Genomic DNA, 18,550 nt, shown 5'->3' on the forward strand with positions numbered 1-18,550 from the left:
GATACATGTTCCAAAGCATTTGCAATTTGTTCAGAGGAAGGAGAAATTGCTACAATGATGTGCACAAATGACTAAATGTTGGGAGGTTGAACTAATAGTTCAATTCGTCGTCCACCATTGTCCACCATTGTGCCCTTGAGCAAGGCTCTTAACCCTGAGTTGCTCCAGAGTACAATGGCCCTTGTAATGTAACTGTGAATTGAGTTGCATTGTGTCCTTTTTCCCCCTCTAGCCTTGTTTGCCCCACGGATCTCAGCGTCCCGCCCTGGCCAGAAGGGCCCCACGGTGTCTCACGATTGGCATGGGGTACTTTCCATAAGATCATCTCTCAATGCAAATCAAACCAGCTATTAGGCTAACTGAAATAAAACCATGCCAATCTATAGGTATGGTGAATGGTTTGTGATGATGTGGGGCTATTTTAATTCCAAAGGCCAAGGAAACTTTATCAGGATGCATATCTTGGATCCATTAAATAACTGGCCTTTAAAAGTAAAAATCCGCCTGATTCTATGGGAATTTAACATACTGTAAGGGTGCGAATACTTGACCCCTGTATTTTAAAGAAGAACATTTATTTATTGATGATACATTATTCATTCACAAAGAAAATTGGTGTCCTTAAAGGTTGGATATTTCCTCATTTGTTTACTTAAGGCATTAAGATCAATTTCCAAAAGATGATTTTATATATTTCTTTAGTCGACTTTAGCATGGGTTCAAAAACTTATGAGCCTAACTGTACATCCAAAACACAGATTATCTCTCACCTCAATATTATGAGTTGTTGTTAGTAATTTCCTTATTTATAAAGTCTGCAGAAATGGTGATTTATGGAAAAGTCTCAGAAAGTTGAGCTTGTCCTCATGCACCTTCATTACAATTTGACAGTGGAACAGCGCTAATCCCTCACAAACTTAGTGGGAATGCGCCTCAAAGTCTGTGTCAGTGATTGTGGACATTGATATTGGGCCTACATGTAGGCCTGTGTCTACACACCGATTTCAGCTGCCCTGTCCCTCTCTGGATGCACAGGTGGAGTGTGGTGATTGGCTGATGTGTGATAAGTTGTGCTCTTAAATATACTGGTACTCGATGGTATGCATACATCCATCTGTTGTCTGGAGCACAGGTAAGAGAGACACCTCTAGCATCATTTATATCTGCTCATGTAGACAAAAGAATGTTGGAGACTTGCTGATATAGTAAAGTTAAAGGTAAAGTTTTTGGGGTTTGGATCCTATTTTTTTTTAAAGGGGATACAATCATCGGAATTGATTTAAATTTATCTGTGTTAACTTATTTTTTAATTAAGTTAACTCAGACTAGGCTAAATTAAGACTAAATTAATGGTAATGTATGGCTTATTTTTTTAAGGATTAAGTTCACTGTTAGGGTTCACTGAAAATGGGGGGGAAATATGTAAATTATTGAATTTACTTTTATTTAACTTTTAACTTTTTATAAAGACTATCATAAATGTATTTGTTATCATGTACTACTATATTTTTCAGTTTACAATCCTTGTTGCCATGAGGAATATTCTGTCTGTCGTTTCTCTGTTCCTTCTGGCTGGATGCATAACTGGAAGTGATGGGGTAAAGGACAAATCAGAGATGGGACATTTTTGCTATACATACTGAAATACATGTTTCTTTCATAGTAGATTTTCCATTTGTTAACAACAATTTAATTTACATCCAACTTTTAATCACATTTAATTTGCATCACTGTGGAAGGATCTCCTCTGTCTGAGAATAAATTGTCTGAAAATGATTAGGCAACATATAGCTCAGAATCTCTCTATACATTTTTTATAAGGTTTTGTAATATAACAGAATTAAGGGCTGGTTTTCCTGGTTTTAAGTCTAGCAGGACTAAAAGAGAACTTCAATGGAGATTTCCGCTGAAAAAGGGCTTTTAGTCTTGGACTAGGCTTAATCCATACATGGGGAACCAGAACATAATCTTCTTTTGTAAAATTTGTTTGTGTATGTGTTCTCCACAGTACAAGTATGGTGACCTTGTTAGATTTGGTGTGGGGCACTATGCTGTGGCCCTTGGAGAAGGACAGTTTATCCACCAAACCTATGGTAGGCCTACAGTAGTCAAGACTGAACAGGCCATTGGAAAAACCCTAAAATAATATTAAATAAAAAACAAACAGGTGTGTCTCCATTATAGCACATTTATGAAACATTTATCCATTTTGGAATCAGAATTATTTTCTAAGGGGTAGTAGGTTCGTGTATATTGTCTGGTTTAAAACTTTGTTATGTAGACACTGTAGTAGAATAAAATGTTTTTTACTATTGCATATTCAAATTGGTTTTCCCTTCTGATTTTTCTATACAGATGGATGTAAAATCGACAGTTTTAATGAGTTGAAGAAAACCGTAGAACACCGCCTAGATAATTACCAAGATGTCGCTGGGAAAGAGCCAACAAGTATAGACATTAAAACGCATCTAAATATAAAGGATGAGAGCTTTGAAAACTGTTGTGGAAAATACATCGCAAAAAGCAACAACTGTGAACACACAGCTACCTATATCCGTTATGGAAAGGATGGAAGAACCTCCTGCCTGGTATGGACTTAATGTCAACTCTTACTATAACCTACTGCAAAATGTATGGGCAAAATGTGAAAACACTTAGTGTAGGCCCTACCCCATTTTCATGAAACTTGGTGGAAAGGTGTAGGCTAGCATGGGCCAAGGACCTCTAACATTTTGAAGCAGATCCAACTCGGGTCACCTCAATATGTAATACAGATGAATATGTTTGTTAATTAATTTTCTAGTCAGTACATCAAATAAGAAAGGCCTATAGATAGAAATTGTGACAATAAAATATGTAGATGACTTTCACTGTTTATTTAAGCTACTTATAGCCTATTCTTGCTCGCTCGCTCACTCACTCACTCTAGATTCTGGGAGATTTTATCTAATTTGCGGGCATGAGGGAGGGCTAATGCTAGTTAGATCAGCCGGACGGACAATGGGGCAGGCGTTATCTACGGACTCGAGGGGCTTATTGTTTTTCTAAAACAGTTAATACATACACTACCAGTCGGAAGTTTGGACACAATTACTGAATGACTGTCATAATGCATGGTCTCAGCAACATCAGGTTCTACTTGCACAAACACAGCCATGACCTTTCCTAATTCTGTCTGTCCGTCTGTGTGCAGGCCTCTTCCTACCTTCATAAGACGTTGCTCAATTCGAAATGTAAAAACTGGAAGGAATGGACTGAAGATCAAATTGAGGATGAATGGGTGTGGAGTGCCAGATTATAATGTTCAAAATAAAATAAAAGAAAACAATAATAACAAACCCTGAAGTTTAATGTATCGCTAATGGTTACAAATCATTTTATGTTCTGAGACATACTTGGAATAAAGCATGATGGCATTACAGTCTGAGTTTTGATTGTGTGATTGATTGATTGTAAATTTGAATTTGCTCTGGCCCTATCACGTCTTTGAACTGATGTCATGAGGGCGTGTTTCAGCTCGTGCAGATCGTGGAAGGCAACTGCAAGATCTGTCTGCAGGCTAACCTAGCGTTCATGGGCTTCGGAAAAACCTTTTTCCCAGTGAAAACATCATCATTCCACGTCATTCACGTCACGTAATGTGTGAGTCAGAGGTTGGAAACTGGGGCTAGATTTTGCTAACAGAGTTGCCCAGTTAGGGGCTCGTCATCACTTTTGTCATCACGTTGTAGTTCGTTTGATTGACTTAGTCCATGTGTAGCCTGGGTGTTCCCATGCTGCCTTGCGCGCGATTTGATTCACGCTGCTAAGGCATCCTGGAGACCATGGAGCAAATTTTCGCCTGAGATAGGGAACCAATCACAGAACAGGGGGGAAAGCAAGACGATGATGAGCTATGCACAGACGCATTTGATAGACATCCGTGGCACCCAATAAACGGATCTGGTCATTTTTTTCAAATACGAGAAAATGAACGTTTGGTTCCCAGACCACGTCTCATTGAGAAGTGGTGGCGCTAGCCAGGCTAGTCCATGTGGCCTTTCATGTCCAACAGTTCTAATGTGAACTTGGGAATTTGCCGTTTTTGTCACTTGAAAGCTGCATATCTTTCTTTCACAAGTGTCTTACACTATATTTTAAGCAAATACAGTTGTTTATTTAGGATTAGTGAGTGTATGTTTTAACCTTTGTTGTGGCATCCGTGTTTGTCACACATTCCGACGGCAAAGCACATGAACACTTGCTGTGGGAAAAACAAAGTAGCCATGGGGGCGGTCCTTGTCATTCCGAAGTGCCATGAATTCACCATTAGACATTGCTGGAAGGAGGCAATCCGGTCTGTTGACAGCAGTGCCGTCATTGCCACCGAATTCAGCCTGAGACCCAGGAAGGTTGTTTGACGTGAAGGGATTAGGCTTTTTGCTTGGTTTATGGTGAAACCTAACGTGGCTAGCTCAAAGTCTGGTAAATTGTGATAGAAATACTGTAATTTTAAGGCCTAGGCCTACTCATTAAAATCAATAGAGAGCCCACTATATTAGATTCAACTATATTGTCATTGTGCAGAGTAGGCTACAAGTAGCCTACAGAGATAACAAAATGCAGTTTGTGTCTAACCAGAAGTGCAAAAAAGCAGAAAAGTGCAATGTGATATACAAAGAAAAGGTGGTGCATAGACAGGACAAAACATATAGTGCAGTGTAGACAGTATTATATGGTTGTTTTCAGAAGGTGGTTTAGAGTAGTATCTATAAAACAAGAAGCGTCTGTGTGTCTGTGGCACGCATATCTCGCTGACCGTTTGTCCGACTGATTTCAAACTAGGCAGGTGTCTTGCTATGGGCATGAGTAAGTGCAGTGCCAAATGTGACGTTGTTTGAATAAGAAAAGCAAAATATATCGGTAAAAGAAGCACATTGGCTTTCGCCGCTAGCCACCCCCTCCCACACACCACTGTACCAGTGAGGATAGAGGCAGGGCTTTGGCAGAGCTAGACCAGTAGTTACACGGGTAAAAACTTAACATGTCTGACCTCAACAATAAAGCGAACTCCGCGGATTTTGCAACAACACGGTGCAGTGGCTCTTCAAAATGACGTAAAAAATGATGTGCAACGGACACTTCGAATAGCCCAGGCTTCTTTGGACTGTCTTTAAACTTTGAATAAGCAAACGACATTTCCAACTGCAAGGTCTTAAATTGAAACGAGCGATAATGCTCCCGAATTAAAGAACGTCTCAGAATGCCACACATGCAAAGCATAACCAGCGGCAACGAGTGGCAGACAGAGTGTGATGCTATATGAATACCCAGACAGCATTTACATCTGTGCCAGATCCGTTTTTGAATCAGCAGATTCGCGCAGCAGTCGCACTCACTATGCAGATCTGCACCAACTTTGCGCCAGACTTGTCTATAGCTTCTGATTGTGACAGTCCATCCAGCGGGTGCGGCGCCTATCCGGGGCAGCTTCGCAGACCAGACGCGCCACAACTGAATTGAGTCCGCCCGGCGGGTGTGGGCCAGATTCGCAGGAGCTGTGCAGACCTGACGCGCCACAACTAACGGAACACTTTTCCCCCACATAAACCTGCAACTCTGCGTTATGTGATTATGCAGAGTGGAAGACTACAGGCTGCACCGTCTTTGTGATTATTGGTAAGTACATTATACAAGTATCATTTTAAATGTAAACTGGTGTTGATGTCAGTTTAGTCTGCTAAATATTTAGGCCTGTATTAAACATGAAAGTTTACAAACTTAGTTTACTCTGAAATTCTGACAACCTGAAACGTGCCAGACAAGCTGGGTAGTAGCTACGGTTAGCTTGTAGTCTAGGTTCTTTTATACATGCATCCACAACTATGTGAACATGAGCTTTAAGGCTAAATTGGTGAGCTTTGCTTATTATTCACCAAAATCGCTTAATATCGTGTCCATTGTGTGTTAGCTGCAAATTCGTAGCCATTAGCGCTAACGTTACCCACTTTGTCTGTAGCTAGCCTTGCTGCTAGTAGCACTGCAGGTATTGCATAGACGGCCAGAGTTTTTTAAGCCTGTTTAAACTGGATTTAGAGTGGAAAAACTTGGCTGTAAACACTAGGCTTTTTATCGAAGATCCACAAGAATTGTCGCTGTCCTCCAGTTTATCCGGTTTGGGATGCAATGCGTTGTTGGCATACTATACTGTTATAAAATAAATAATCTTTGGATGTTGAATTTAATATTTACTCTTTGTTTCTTTGCTTTGTGTGCTTTTTGTACGTCTCACAGGAGCAGTGAGGAAGAATCGCAGGTTGATGCCTAACTTTAACGTTAGTCCATTGGGCTAGTTTTTGCCCTGGTCCTCTGACATCCATCCGTGAACGGCGCTGCTATTCACCGTCTGCTCGAAAATATTTCTCAGGACAGCTACTAGCCTCTGCGAGAGATCTGCCGCTGCCGCGACCAAGGAACTGCTGCTGACCTGCGAGCTGCCATGATAGCAGCCTGCCCTGCAGTCTGGATTGAGTAGCCTAGCTAACGTCTAAGAACTCTCACAAAAAAACAAACTGTCGCTGTCAAAGTCCACCGACCTGCTGATCTGCAGGATCGCCCAACTGTTCTGTGCTTTCAGTGCTCCCCAGACTGCCAGTAATCTTCCTCCGACACAGCTGAGCGCCGTCGTCGTCATCATCGGGACATCAGCCGGTTAGATGCAACGGACTATGTTAACATGACATTTTCTTTCAGTGCGTTTAGCGGAGTTTGTTTATCAACATAAGCCTTATATTTCACATATTGGTTTGTGTTATGTTGTAGGCCTAGGCCTAAGCTTAGGCTAGCGGACACAGTGTTCTCTTTTGCCTTTTAAAATAAAAAACTATTTTGAAAATTACAAATTGTTTGGGTCTTAATTCTCTGATAGCTTAAATATGAATCACAGACCAGGGCCAGATGAGCCCCAGATGTAGAATATGAGTCTGGACCAGATCCGCACCAAATGCCATGGCAATATTAACTACTGGGCCAGATCTGTCTCTGATCCGTAATTCCAACCTGTTCCGGTATTGGCCCGTTGGAAGAAATGACCCCGGGGCAGGTCCGTTTAGAGGATCTTCGCCAAATGCTAATGAAGATCTGGCCCAAATATATTTTGCTGTCTGGGTAGCCCAGGCTGCTTTAGACTGTCTTTAGACTTTGAATAAGCAAACGACAGTTCCAACTGCAAGGTCCTAAATTGAAACGAGCGATGATGGTCCCGAATTAAAGAACGTCTCAGAATGCCACACATGCAAAGCATAACCAACGAGTGGCAGACAGAGTGTGATGTCACTTATAGGCCACCAGAGACTGTTTTTGAGTCACACCGTTGCAGATTTCATATGATGCATCATTCCACAAAATGGTTTGTTTTCTCTATCATCAAGTTATTCAATAGGCTAAGCATAGCCTTGACTAAGCCAGTTTCAAGTACGTAAACAATAACAAAGATTCTAGGCATAGCTATGATTCTAGGCCCCAGCATAGGCTACTTCTGTTGGGACAGGAAATGTAACGGTAACGTAGCTTCTAATAAACAAAATGACAAGCTCGTATTTTCTAAGTCTTCCAAGAGACGAACAGATAAGATATGAACAGAAGTTAGCAGTAAATGGTTTGTATTTAGAAACAAAACTTAATGTAGCCTAACTTATTTGGGGTTCACTCTTTATTACGACATCCCGTTATTATGACAACCCTCTATTAGCCTACGACATACCGTTATTACGACATGCCTCTATTTAGACATACTCCGATTTTTTTAGTATTCCCACATTACCAATCCTCATTTTCAATTTATCTCTGCAGTTCCTGTATCCTATCAAATTCCAACATCCTAGATGCATGGATGAGCTGTAGTCTAGTCATGTCATCTGTACCTGCAGCTACATCAACAATCCACCCGCCATCCACTCCAAACAATGTTTTTCCCAATAATTGATATCGGCACACATTTCAGTCAAAACCTCAGGTGATTTTGAACTGGCCATGTGAATAAATGTTACACATTATGTAAAACACAGGTAACTCTCCTCATTTTATTCTCTAAGCTCTCAGGGGAAAACGGTCGGAAGCTCCATGTATCAAACAAACTCTGTGTGTTCAGGCCACCTATTAATTAATTAACGGCCGTCAATCAATGGCCAATTGCGCAAAGACGGGCGGAATTCTTACGCCCCAGTAGCCTACAGTAAGCCACTTCAGTGAACGTTCAAATAACCCCCAGAGATCAGTGTCCATCGGGGGGTTCAAACTGGATGTGCGATATATTCAAGTTGCTTATATTGCATTTTAGAGGACAAGCCATGTGCAACGCATTTTGGCTTGCCAGCAGGTTGGATAAACTCAATTTACTAGGCTACACAATAATGTAGGCTAGGAATATATCTTTTATATGTCATGCGTGCAGTTGAATTGCACATAACATGTCTGCATATTTATTTAGTCTTCTTTCTCTCGACTCTAGGCTAGCGCATGCATTATCATGGCCCTATAATTGTGCAAAGACAGGCGGGATATCCGACGCTCCTTTTAGGCTACAGTAAACCACTTCACAACGAAAGTTCAAATAACCCCCAGAGTTCAGTGTCCATCAGTCCCAAAATTTAGAAGCATAATCGAAAAGTCCAAGCGGGTGTGTTTTGATTTTGAGAGAGACTGGAGAAGGGCCGTATGTCTCACAGCAACTGCGATAACCTTGTTTCTTGAAGGCTATCCTTACCTCCAGATATCCACATCTAATGAGGGTCGGCGACTATCCAATACCCAATACTATTTGCAATACCCTTGATATACATATTGTTGGAAAGCTTAGTTTATGGCCGTTATTGTGAGTACAATAACTTAATTTTGTAAATTTTACCAAAACGACTGGTTTCGCCTTGCAGGGTCACATTTAATTTGTTGTCTTATCTTTTTTTTATTCAAAACAATTCGTACACTGTAAAAAGTTTAACGTAAAATTTACAGCAACTTGCTGGCAGCAAATAACCAGCAAGTTGCTGTATTTCACTGTATATGAAATCACAGTACCTATGCCTGATACTGTAAATGCAAACTACAGTAGTACTACCAGTACTGTAATGTATACAGTATTGAATTGTCTACCGTATTTTTAATCACAGTACTTATGGATCATACTGTAACTTAGTACAGTAGTAATACCAGTGCTGTAATATTATATACAGTAATTTTGGGAAATTCATATCCTGCTTTATCTACAGCCAGGATAAATTTGACTAGGCCTAGGTATGGTTTAGGCTACACAAACTTGCATAAATAACCATTGACAACTTTGTTATCAGTTTGAAAAGCAAGTACATTTATTCACTTTTTTCCGTTTAGAAATTCTCGTGTGCTGCATCCTAGCGTTAGACCAAGCGGTTTGCAGTCAGCCTGATCCACCACCACAGCAGCAGAGGAAGCAGCAACTAGCAGAAATAGAAGAAAAAAGATAAACAGTGTTAGATAACAATTTTCAACTGAAACTGAAGGCTACTTACAAGTGAAACTTTAGAATAATCATGTATATATATACACTGTATGTTTTTTGAGTTTACTGTCAAAATGCCAGGCTGAAGATGGTGTTAGCATAACTCAGTTTCGCAAGGTATATTTAGCTGCTAGCGTTAGCCAGCTGGGTGAGCTCATTGATGATGTTTGCATGCAGCAACACATAGCCTAGATATATGTACTGATTACGATGAGTTAACGTTACATAAGTTAGCTGGTAGCAGCTAAACCTCCACGTTAACGTTAACCAGCAGCACATCATCTTCAGCCTAACATTGTGACAGTAACATACTAGGCCTAGCGAATGTTTTATATAAATTATATGAATATAATAAACTATAACTTACTGAGAACTAAGGTAGGCCTAATATAAATGAGACTGCCAAAAGCGTTAACGTAACATAAAACATTAACGCGTTAATGCCACCTTCACAGCAACAGCAACTATGATAACTAGCCTAACGTTACTTACTTAGCAGAGTTGATCCAACAAGCATGGATGAGTTTGTAAGTTAGACAGTACAACGTACATAGACTGTACACATGCCCGAATTTAATGTAGTACAATTTCACAATGAAACATTAACGTTACATAAATAAATGCTTGCTTACCATTAAGGTGGAGCTGCGAACTTGACAGAGTGCTGAACACCGTTGGTCTGACTGACTGAACTGTTGCTCAAAAATGATCTCCCAGCGCCCGGACAGTTCAAACGTCGTCGCTGCGCGGTGCAATTTTTTCAATCACCACGTCAAAATTTCCCAGTAAACCATAAATCCATGACTTTTCAATATCTTTTTCAAAATGATGATTTGGATGGGAAATCAACATAATATCAATGTCACCTTGCTATCCTGGAGCTTAGCAAAAAGAAAACAGAAAACTCCAACTGATTTTCCGCCATGTTTTTTCAAAATTTTCAAAAAAAGCTGACAAGTGAGGGAGGAGTCAGATTTATTACTGTGTTATGATTCGCAGCAAATTTTTATTACTGTAGTTTGACCATTTTTGACCATAATTCATAGCGAAACTACAGCAACATACTGTATTCACAAATACAGTACACATTTTTCTCAAAAACAGCAGTGATGCTGTGAAAATCACAGAATCTTGTTACAGTGTAGGTATCCATACTCAAGTCTAATTACCACCAGACACAAATCATCACCTAGGTTAAATCCTCTCTCTCTCTCCAAAATCTCTTCCTCTGAGATGCACGCGCTATATAATTTAGGCTACCCGACATTTCAAATGTGACTCTCTAATCAACTTGTTTAGCTCTTAAACACGAAAAATACACTGTTCAACGGAGCTGGTGTGTGTGAGGCGGACTCTTGTACTCCTTGAGACGCGACCAGGGGCGGAGCTAATGGTTCACTATAGGTGGTGCGACGATCTTTAGTGGGCCTCTATACTGTCGGTGTTTATCCCAACATCATCACTTAACAGTATGTAATGTAGGCTACAGTCTATGGACGAATACAACTTACCTGAGGTGTTCACACCCTGTGACGTAACAACAAAAACATGTTTTCTTTTATTTTTTATTATTACATTGTGTGATCAATATGCCAGAGTAAATGCACGGAGTGCAAATAGCATACACTGATATTTGTACCAGACGGGGTATTAATGCTGTAGAACACATTGATGTGTGCACCGGGGTACGAATAGCATACATTGATATTTGTACCAGACAGGGTATTAATAGACAGCTGATCTATTCACACCCTGTGACGTAACAACAAAAACATGTATTTTTTTATTATTACATTGTGTGATTAATATGCCAGAGTAAATGCACAGGGGTGCAAATAGCACACACTGATATTTGTACCAGACGGAGTATTAATAGAACACATTGATGTGTGCACCGGGGTACGAATAGCATACATTGATATTTGTACGAGACGGGGTATTATAACACATTCCTGTGTGCACCGGGGTACGAATAGAATTAACTTCTAATTGCACCAGGGTACGGACTGCTAATTGTACCAGGGGTGCAAATAGCCTTAAGGTAATTACCCTTAAAAAATGCAACTGATCTCAGCTGGTATTCTGTCTATAATGGAGTGGAATGGACATTTCTAAGTGACCCCAAACTTTTCACCAGTAGTGTATTAAAATGTATAGTTTGCATATCTTACCTTGCAGGAGGACCTGTGTGTTGTCAAGTATCCCGTCTCTTGACTGAGGTTTTTAAAAGCAGCCAGTCCGTTTTGTCTTCCTGAAACCAAGATTCCACTCATGTGAGGAAGGACAAAGCGCAGTGACGTGCACTGCAGTTTATCTTTATGAGTTCTGAAAATCTATACTCAAGTAAAAGTACAATTATTACTCCCTTCAAAAATTACTTCAGTAAAAGTAAATATTCCCAACTGAGAAATCTACTCAAGTAAAAGTAAAAAAGTACTCTGTTAATAAATTACTCAAGTAACAAAAACATCCACGTTTTCCCTACTTAAATACAGTTGCACGAGTAGTTGATAAAAATGTGTGAGGTCACACAACATGAAACGTGGCGATTTTACAAGCGAATAAACAGGAGAACTACAATGTGTGGCGCATTAGCACTTGGGAGTAGCCTACTTCGACCTAGCGTAGTAATATTAATTAACACCTAATTGTAGATCCTATCCACCGTTTGCAGCGAAGCTGAATTCTGTGACACATGAAATTACTATAATACTTCTGCTTGTTATCACAACCCTTCACAATGCATGTTATAACCATGATTGTTCACAATCTACTTTACCACTACCTGCTACTTTGCTAAGTCAACTCAAACTAACGCCAGCAGGGCAGGTTGTCTCTATTTACGGAAATGACTGTGTGTGTGCCTCGGAGGGGGAGCGGTCGGCTGAGGGGTCGATCCAGGTCTGTGGTGGATAGGATCTACAATTAGGTGTTAATTAATATTACCAGAGCCCGTCTACGGAGAGCCTGGCCACTCCGTATTAAGTCCCATTGTACCAAATTTTGGTTGCAGTTCCACCAGATTTCCACTGGGGGCGATCGCCATGAGTGCAGAATGAATGGGAGTCAATGGAGCTAGACGGCTAAATTTGTCTCTTTCACCTGATTGTCGTTGACAAATCTCAGATTTGATTGTAGTTTGTATAACTTCAACATGGGTTATAGGTCAAAAATTGAATGAACGAGTACTTATGTCCTTTTGATTTCTTACAGTTTGGGTCGTTGTTGCCCATAACACGCTAGCATTGTGCTAATGAGTGACATCATTGACACGTTTGAAAGGCTTTTTAGAACAATTAAGTGACTTTAAAAAATATAATACTTCACAAAGTGTATTTTCTTTGCCTCCCCTTTCGAATACAATATTCAAATTACTTGAAAAAAAAATATATCCCGAGAAAAGTGGATTTTGAGGGGTACAGCTCCATAGACCTCCATGCATTCTGCACTCGTGGACGAGCGCCCTCATGTGGAACCACAGAAGGAACTGCAACCAGTTCAGAAACCGGAAGTTTTCCGAGAGTGGCAGTTCTCCCCTTATTAGACATTCTCTGATATTACTATGCTAGGTCGAAGTACTCCCAAGTGCTATTGCGCCACACATTGTAGTTCTCCTGTTTATTCGCTTGGAAAATCGCCACGTTTCATGTTGTGTGACCTTACACATTTTTATCAACTACTCGTGCAACTGTATTTAAGTAGGGAAAACGTGGATGTTTTGGATTACTGCTATCTTCCTCCCTCTATGGCTACGTCTGAGCCCGCTAGCATAGCAACATGCTAACACATTCGCGCCGCGACTAGAGCGTTTGAGTGCACGTACCGACACGGGAGAGGTATGACTCAACTCGTGAAAGTTAAGGTAAGAACATATATATTAAGTGGTTATGAATTGAAAAGCAGTCACTTCCAATCCATTGCCAGCTGATTCTTCTGCTTTGCATTGCTAGAAGTCAAATTAATGTCATTTTGGTCCCCAAATGAAAGTTTACACTCATTCACAACAAACATGTAACGTTCAGGGAACGTTCCCTGAATGTTTGCTGAAGGTTACACAAAATGAATTATTTAGAGGATGTTCTGGGAACGTTTGCAGAACTTACCTCAAACACAAAATGAAACCTTTAGAGGATGTTCTGGGAACATTTGCGGAACACTCCCTAAATCCTAAAATTGTTTGCTGGGTTGTCATCCCAAAATAAACCCTAGGTCATGGGTCACCAAACTAAGGCCCACGGGCTGACTCAGGCCCGCCCCTTTGAATGGCCCCCCAGCCCCTCTGCCCGCCACTACTTAAACCGGCCCTATGAGGCAATACCCAAAAGTCGTCATGGCCTATTTTTTTTAATTGCTTTTTGGAAAATAATTACATGTCTGCATCTGGGATTTTGTTGATTTTTTTAGTTAAAAATTGATATTTAGTTATAAAATGAACTATATTTGCCGAATTTTTGTTACCCGACATGTTCGAGATCAAGCAGTGACAGACAACGCAGAAAACAATGAGGCCTGGTGGTGGTCATTTTGGTCTGGGTCATACAATTCTATGTTATATAGCTCAGTGTTTCTCAAAGTGTGGTCCGGGGACCACTGGTGGTCCGCAAGCTAGCCCAAGTGGTCCGTGAGCAGACGTGGTAAAATATAATATAGATGAGTTGTTTGCAATATTGAACCAACTTGTATGTAAATCCAAACATTTCTGCAACACTGCCTATGTAAGGCATGCCAGTTTAAATCATATAAATTCTCTGACACAATAAGCAAGGTGCAAAGACAATCAGTGAGTAGGCCTATTGTGTAATTTACTGTTGAAGTATGTTTTTTTTTTAGCTAGGTGGTCCGTGAGGCTATTTTTATTGATTAAGTGGTCCTTGGTCTGAAAAAGTTTGAGAAACACTGATATAGCTGACCCGGCCACCCCATCACAGTCAGGAACGATAATGTTTGGTGACCCCTGCCCTAGTACAACTAGTTATACAGCAGATGCGCAGTCAGCTTAAACAGGAGGCTGCGGTCCTTCAATGTCTGCAGTAAGCTCCTCAGGATGTTTTACCAGTCTGTTGTTGCCAGCGTCCTCTTCTATGCTGTGGTATGCTGGGGAGGAACCACGAATAAGAAGGATGCTGGGCGACTAGATAGGCTAGTAAGAAAAGCTGGCTCTGTCGTGGGAGCCGAACTGGAGTGCATCACTTCAATATCAGATAAAAGGACCCTGAGCAAACTGATCAACATCTTGGACAATGAATGTCATCCACTCCACAGCACTATTATAAAGCAAAAGAACTTGATCAGCTGGAGACTTCGCTCACTGCCATGCAGAACTGAAAGGCTGAGGAAGTCATTTGTCCCCAGGGCCAGGCTCGGACTGGTAATCTGTACAACCGGGCAAATGCCCGGTGAGCCGGTCCACCTGTGGGCCGATGACCTCCCGGATTTTTTTTTTTTTTTTAAGTTATTTAGCCTATTTGCGGCCTGTCATGTAGACCTAGGCTTAGCCTATAAATGCAGTTGCATCCATTTGGATTGGGGGGGGACAGGTCAATCATTTTGGCCTCTTCATGACAGGTTCAGTGTGTGTTACGATCGCCCCCCCTGCCCCACCCCTCAAGTGGATTTGTCCAAGCAGCCGCTTGGTTTGTGGGGAAATATAGCCTACGAGTCCATGCATGGTAGCCTAGGCTATATAAGTGCCCTCCGCTGGCTGGTGTTCACATCATCGCAGTTTAACCATAAACAGCAATCAGAGGTATTTAATTTTATTCCATAAATATATTGTTTTTATAGACGGAAGTTGCATGTGCTACGAAGAGCTTCCATTTACTGCACCATGTAGGCTACTGTAGTGCGGTTTGTCTGTCAACAATAAAAAGAAACTCCGGGTACCTACAATTTTCGCACAACTTGGTGGAAAAGTGTAGCACAGGTTAAAGAAAACCTATTCATGTTTGGACTCAAATGGAACTTCAAAGTATTTCCCATATAGTAGCCTTTTAGCTCACAACGACAGTGAAAGTGGAACTTGGAAAGTGGAAGTCTCTCCACCGAGTGTTACATTAGATGCACAATCAATCGCGAAGTCGATGCACGAAAAAGTATCAACTGGTAGGTTAGTAACGGAAGGTAGCCTAATTTTGCAAAATGTGATAACGCACACAAACTTGGGCAAAAAACGTTTAGTATACACTTGTGGTGATAGCCTACAGTTAATGTGAATCGCTGACTATAACCAATGTAGAAGATTTGCACCAAATAGGTAGCCTGACGAGCCAGACCCACATTGAAATGTAGGGTCTGGGCACTCACCGTTCGCAGTGCTCAGTCCGAGGGGCGGGATAATCAGTTGTCTTTCAAATTCCCTCTGCACGCAATAGGACAGCGGCAGCGCTATGAGTCCCATGCGTTTCCCACCAGCGGAGCTAGTTGGCTAGTTCAAACGTTTGCCAACTTAATAAAAGCTTAACTCGTGTCACACTGTTTGCCAGCAGCAAGATCCGTCTTATTTGTTTTCAAGTAGCAGGGAATTCAAGCCAAACCGTTGCAACTCTGCCATCAATCATTATGTTAAGCCCACCTAACAACTCTATACACGATTTCATTGGCCTGATTAAGTTTCGATTTCTGGAGCTCACAAGCCAACGGAGAGTTGCTAGACTAGCCCTGGCAGCCGCTAGGGGCGCGTCTAGATTTCTAGGCTACCAAATAGGCCTAAAGGCTGTGGTTGTGTTTCTACAACATGTTGGCACAAATCGTAATTTCTGTCAACTATGACGATCTCCATGCATGTTCAGTAGCCTATATTTTTCATTTAGTCAAGCAGTGACATGTGGTTTAATCAGTGTTGGGCAAGTTACTTCAAAATCGTAATATATTATGTATTACTTATTATTGTCATTTCAAAGTAATTCATTACATTATAATATTACTGTCTCTGAATTGTAAGGCATTACACTACTATTGTATTACTTTTAAGTTACTTTTACCAAAATATCTAGAAATATGGATTTGGAATTCTAAATGCAGTTTATTATGCTCAATGCAGCTCATTGCACTTCTAATGGAGGGTGATGTGGTAAAACATAATGACTGAGCTAGGCTTAAGGCTAACAACAGTAGAATGCAATAGGTGCAGTGATGGCTCATGATGCAATACAAGGAACAATCATAGCCAGAATTTTGTTTAAAGAAGACAAAAGGTCAAAGTCTGGTCAATTGTGATAGAAATGCTGTAACTTTTACTTAGGCCTACTCATTAAAATCAACAGAGAGCCCACTACCTGTATATTGTAACCCAAAACTTAAAGACATGTCAAGATAGGCTACACAGTGCAGCTACTGGCCATTTTGGTGCCCTAACTGGTGAAATACAGTATTAACCTATGTCATCATATGGCCAACTATAAAGATGTAATCTGCTTGTTCCCAGGGATGGGTAGTATTTCTGAAACATGTAATATGTGTTTCAAATGCAAAATAGTAATTTTGTAATTTTAAAAATACTGCAAAATACTATATGTGAAAAACACAAAAAAAGTAGATACTACAGACAGGTGTAATGAATAATTGGTAATTAGGCAACAATGGTTTATGTTTATCGCAATCAGCTAATGTGAGAACAGCTGTGTTCAACAACACTTACAGCTTTTCAGTGACAGCTATTGCTGAAGCATCAGCTCTGGAAAATGTCAGATATCTCAACCACAATGACATCAATAGATGGTAAGGTGTTGAGTGTACCCAGATAGGTCAGTCACTTAGGCCTACCATATATTGTCACAGGTGACAAGCTAATCATCGCAAAGTGTTGTGCTAATGCTGGGAACAGGCAGGGATGGGCAAAAATACATCAGAATGTATTTCTAAATAAAATACCTAATACCCTCATTTTTAATGTATCAAAATAAACTACAAAATACAGTAGGCCTAACCATATTACGTATGTATCAAAATAAAATACTGTATTTTTGTATTTAGAAAATACTCAAAATACTTTTTTCAAGGAAGTATGGAAGCACTGCAAAAAAAGCTTTTTTTTATCCCAAACATTTAGCCTATTAAAACTATATAGTAAAAAACAATACAATTTGGCCCCTGTCGTATACCATATGCAAGTTCATGTAGTGTGATCAAAATTAAGAATAATTCAAGAATTTACATTTACATTTAGTCATCTAGCTGATGCTTATCCAAATGACTGACAGAGCTTTCAATTAACCACATTATAATCAATAGGCCAAAATCATAATTGTGTATCTGTGCCAAAATTCGTAATTCAAGTCCAGTGCAGAACTGAATAAGAAAATCTTGTATCTATGTATCTATGTAAGCTATGTATCTTGAAGTTCCAGTATGTGAGAGACTTGACGTACCTTAATATCTCCAACCTCAAGTATGCAGCTAATAAGGAAATAGAATTGTTATTTAATTAAACAAGGTGAACTTCTCCCCACTGGAATGCAGAAAAGGATGCTACAAGGAAGGGAATTCAAACACACTCAACACCTTACCATCTATTGATGTCATTGTGGTTGAGATATCTGACATTTTTCTGTTAAAGATTAGCATGGAGACAATGGGACATGGTTGCCTTTGTCAGTGTCCATATGGTCCTTATGTGAACTTGCACAGGTCAATTTGCTCATCTTTACTTGCGTACCACTTCACACCAGTGCTTCAGACCAGAGCTGATGCTTCAGCAATAGCTGTCACTGAAAAGCTGTAAGTGTTGTTGAACACAGCTGTTCTCACTCCATTCACACAGAGCACCTTAGAGCACCTTACCATACCTTACTATGCACAGAGAATCACAGGCTCAGTCCCTGCCTCAGTCATTGCAAACGCCTCTGATTTATTAATCACCACTATGTGGATACTGTTTTTAGAATTGATTTAGATTAAGTGTTAGTATAATTTGTATTTTTGTAATTTGTATTATAGTATATTTTTATATATTGTATTAAGTGTTAGTATAATTTGTATTTTAGTATATTTAGCATATTCGTTATCTTCTACTGTCCTTACTGCTTAGCTGTGTTTTTA

The sequence above is a fragment of the Alosa alosa genome, chromosome 12 (genome assembly GCF_017589495.1).
Source record: "Alosa alosa isolate M-15738 ecotype Scorff River chromosome 12, AALO_Geno_1.1, whole genome shotgun sequence".
NCBI lineage: Eukaryota > Metazoa > Chordata > Actinopteri > Clupeiformes > Clupeidae > Alosa > Alosa alosa.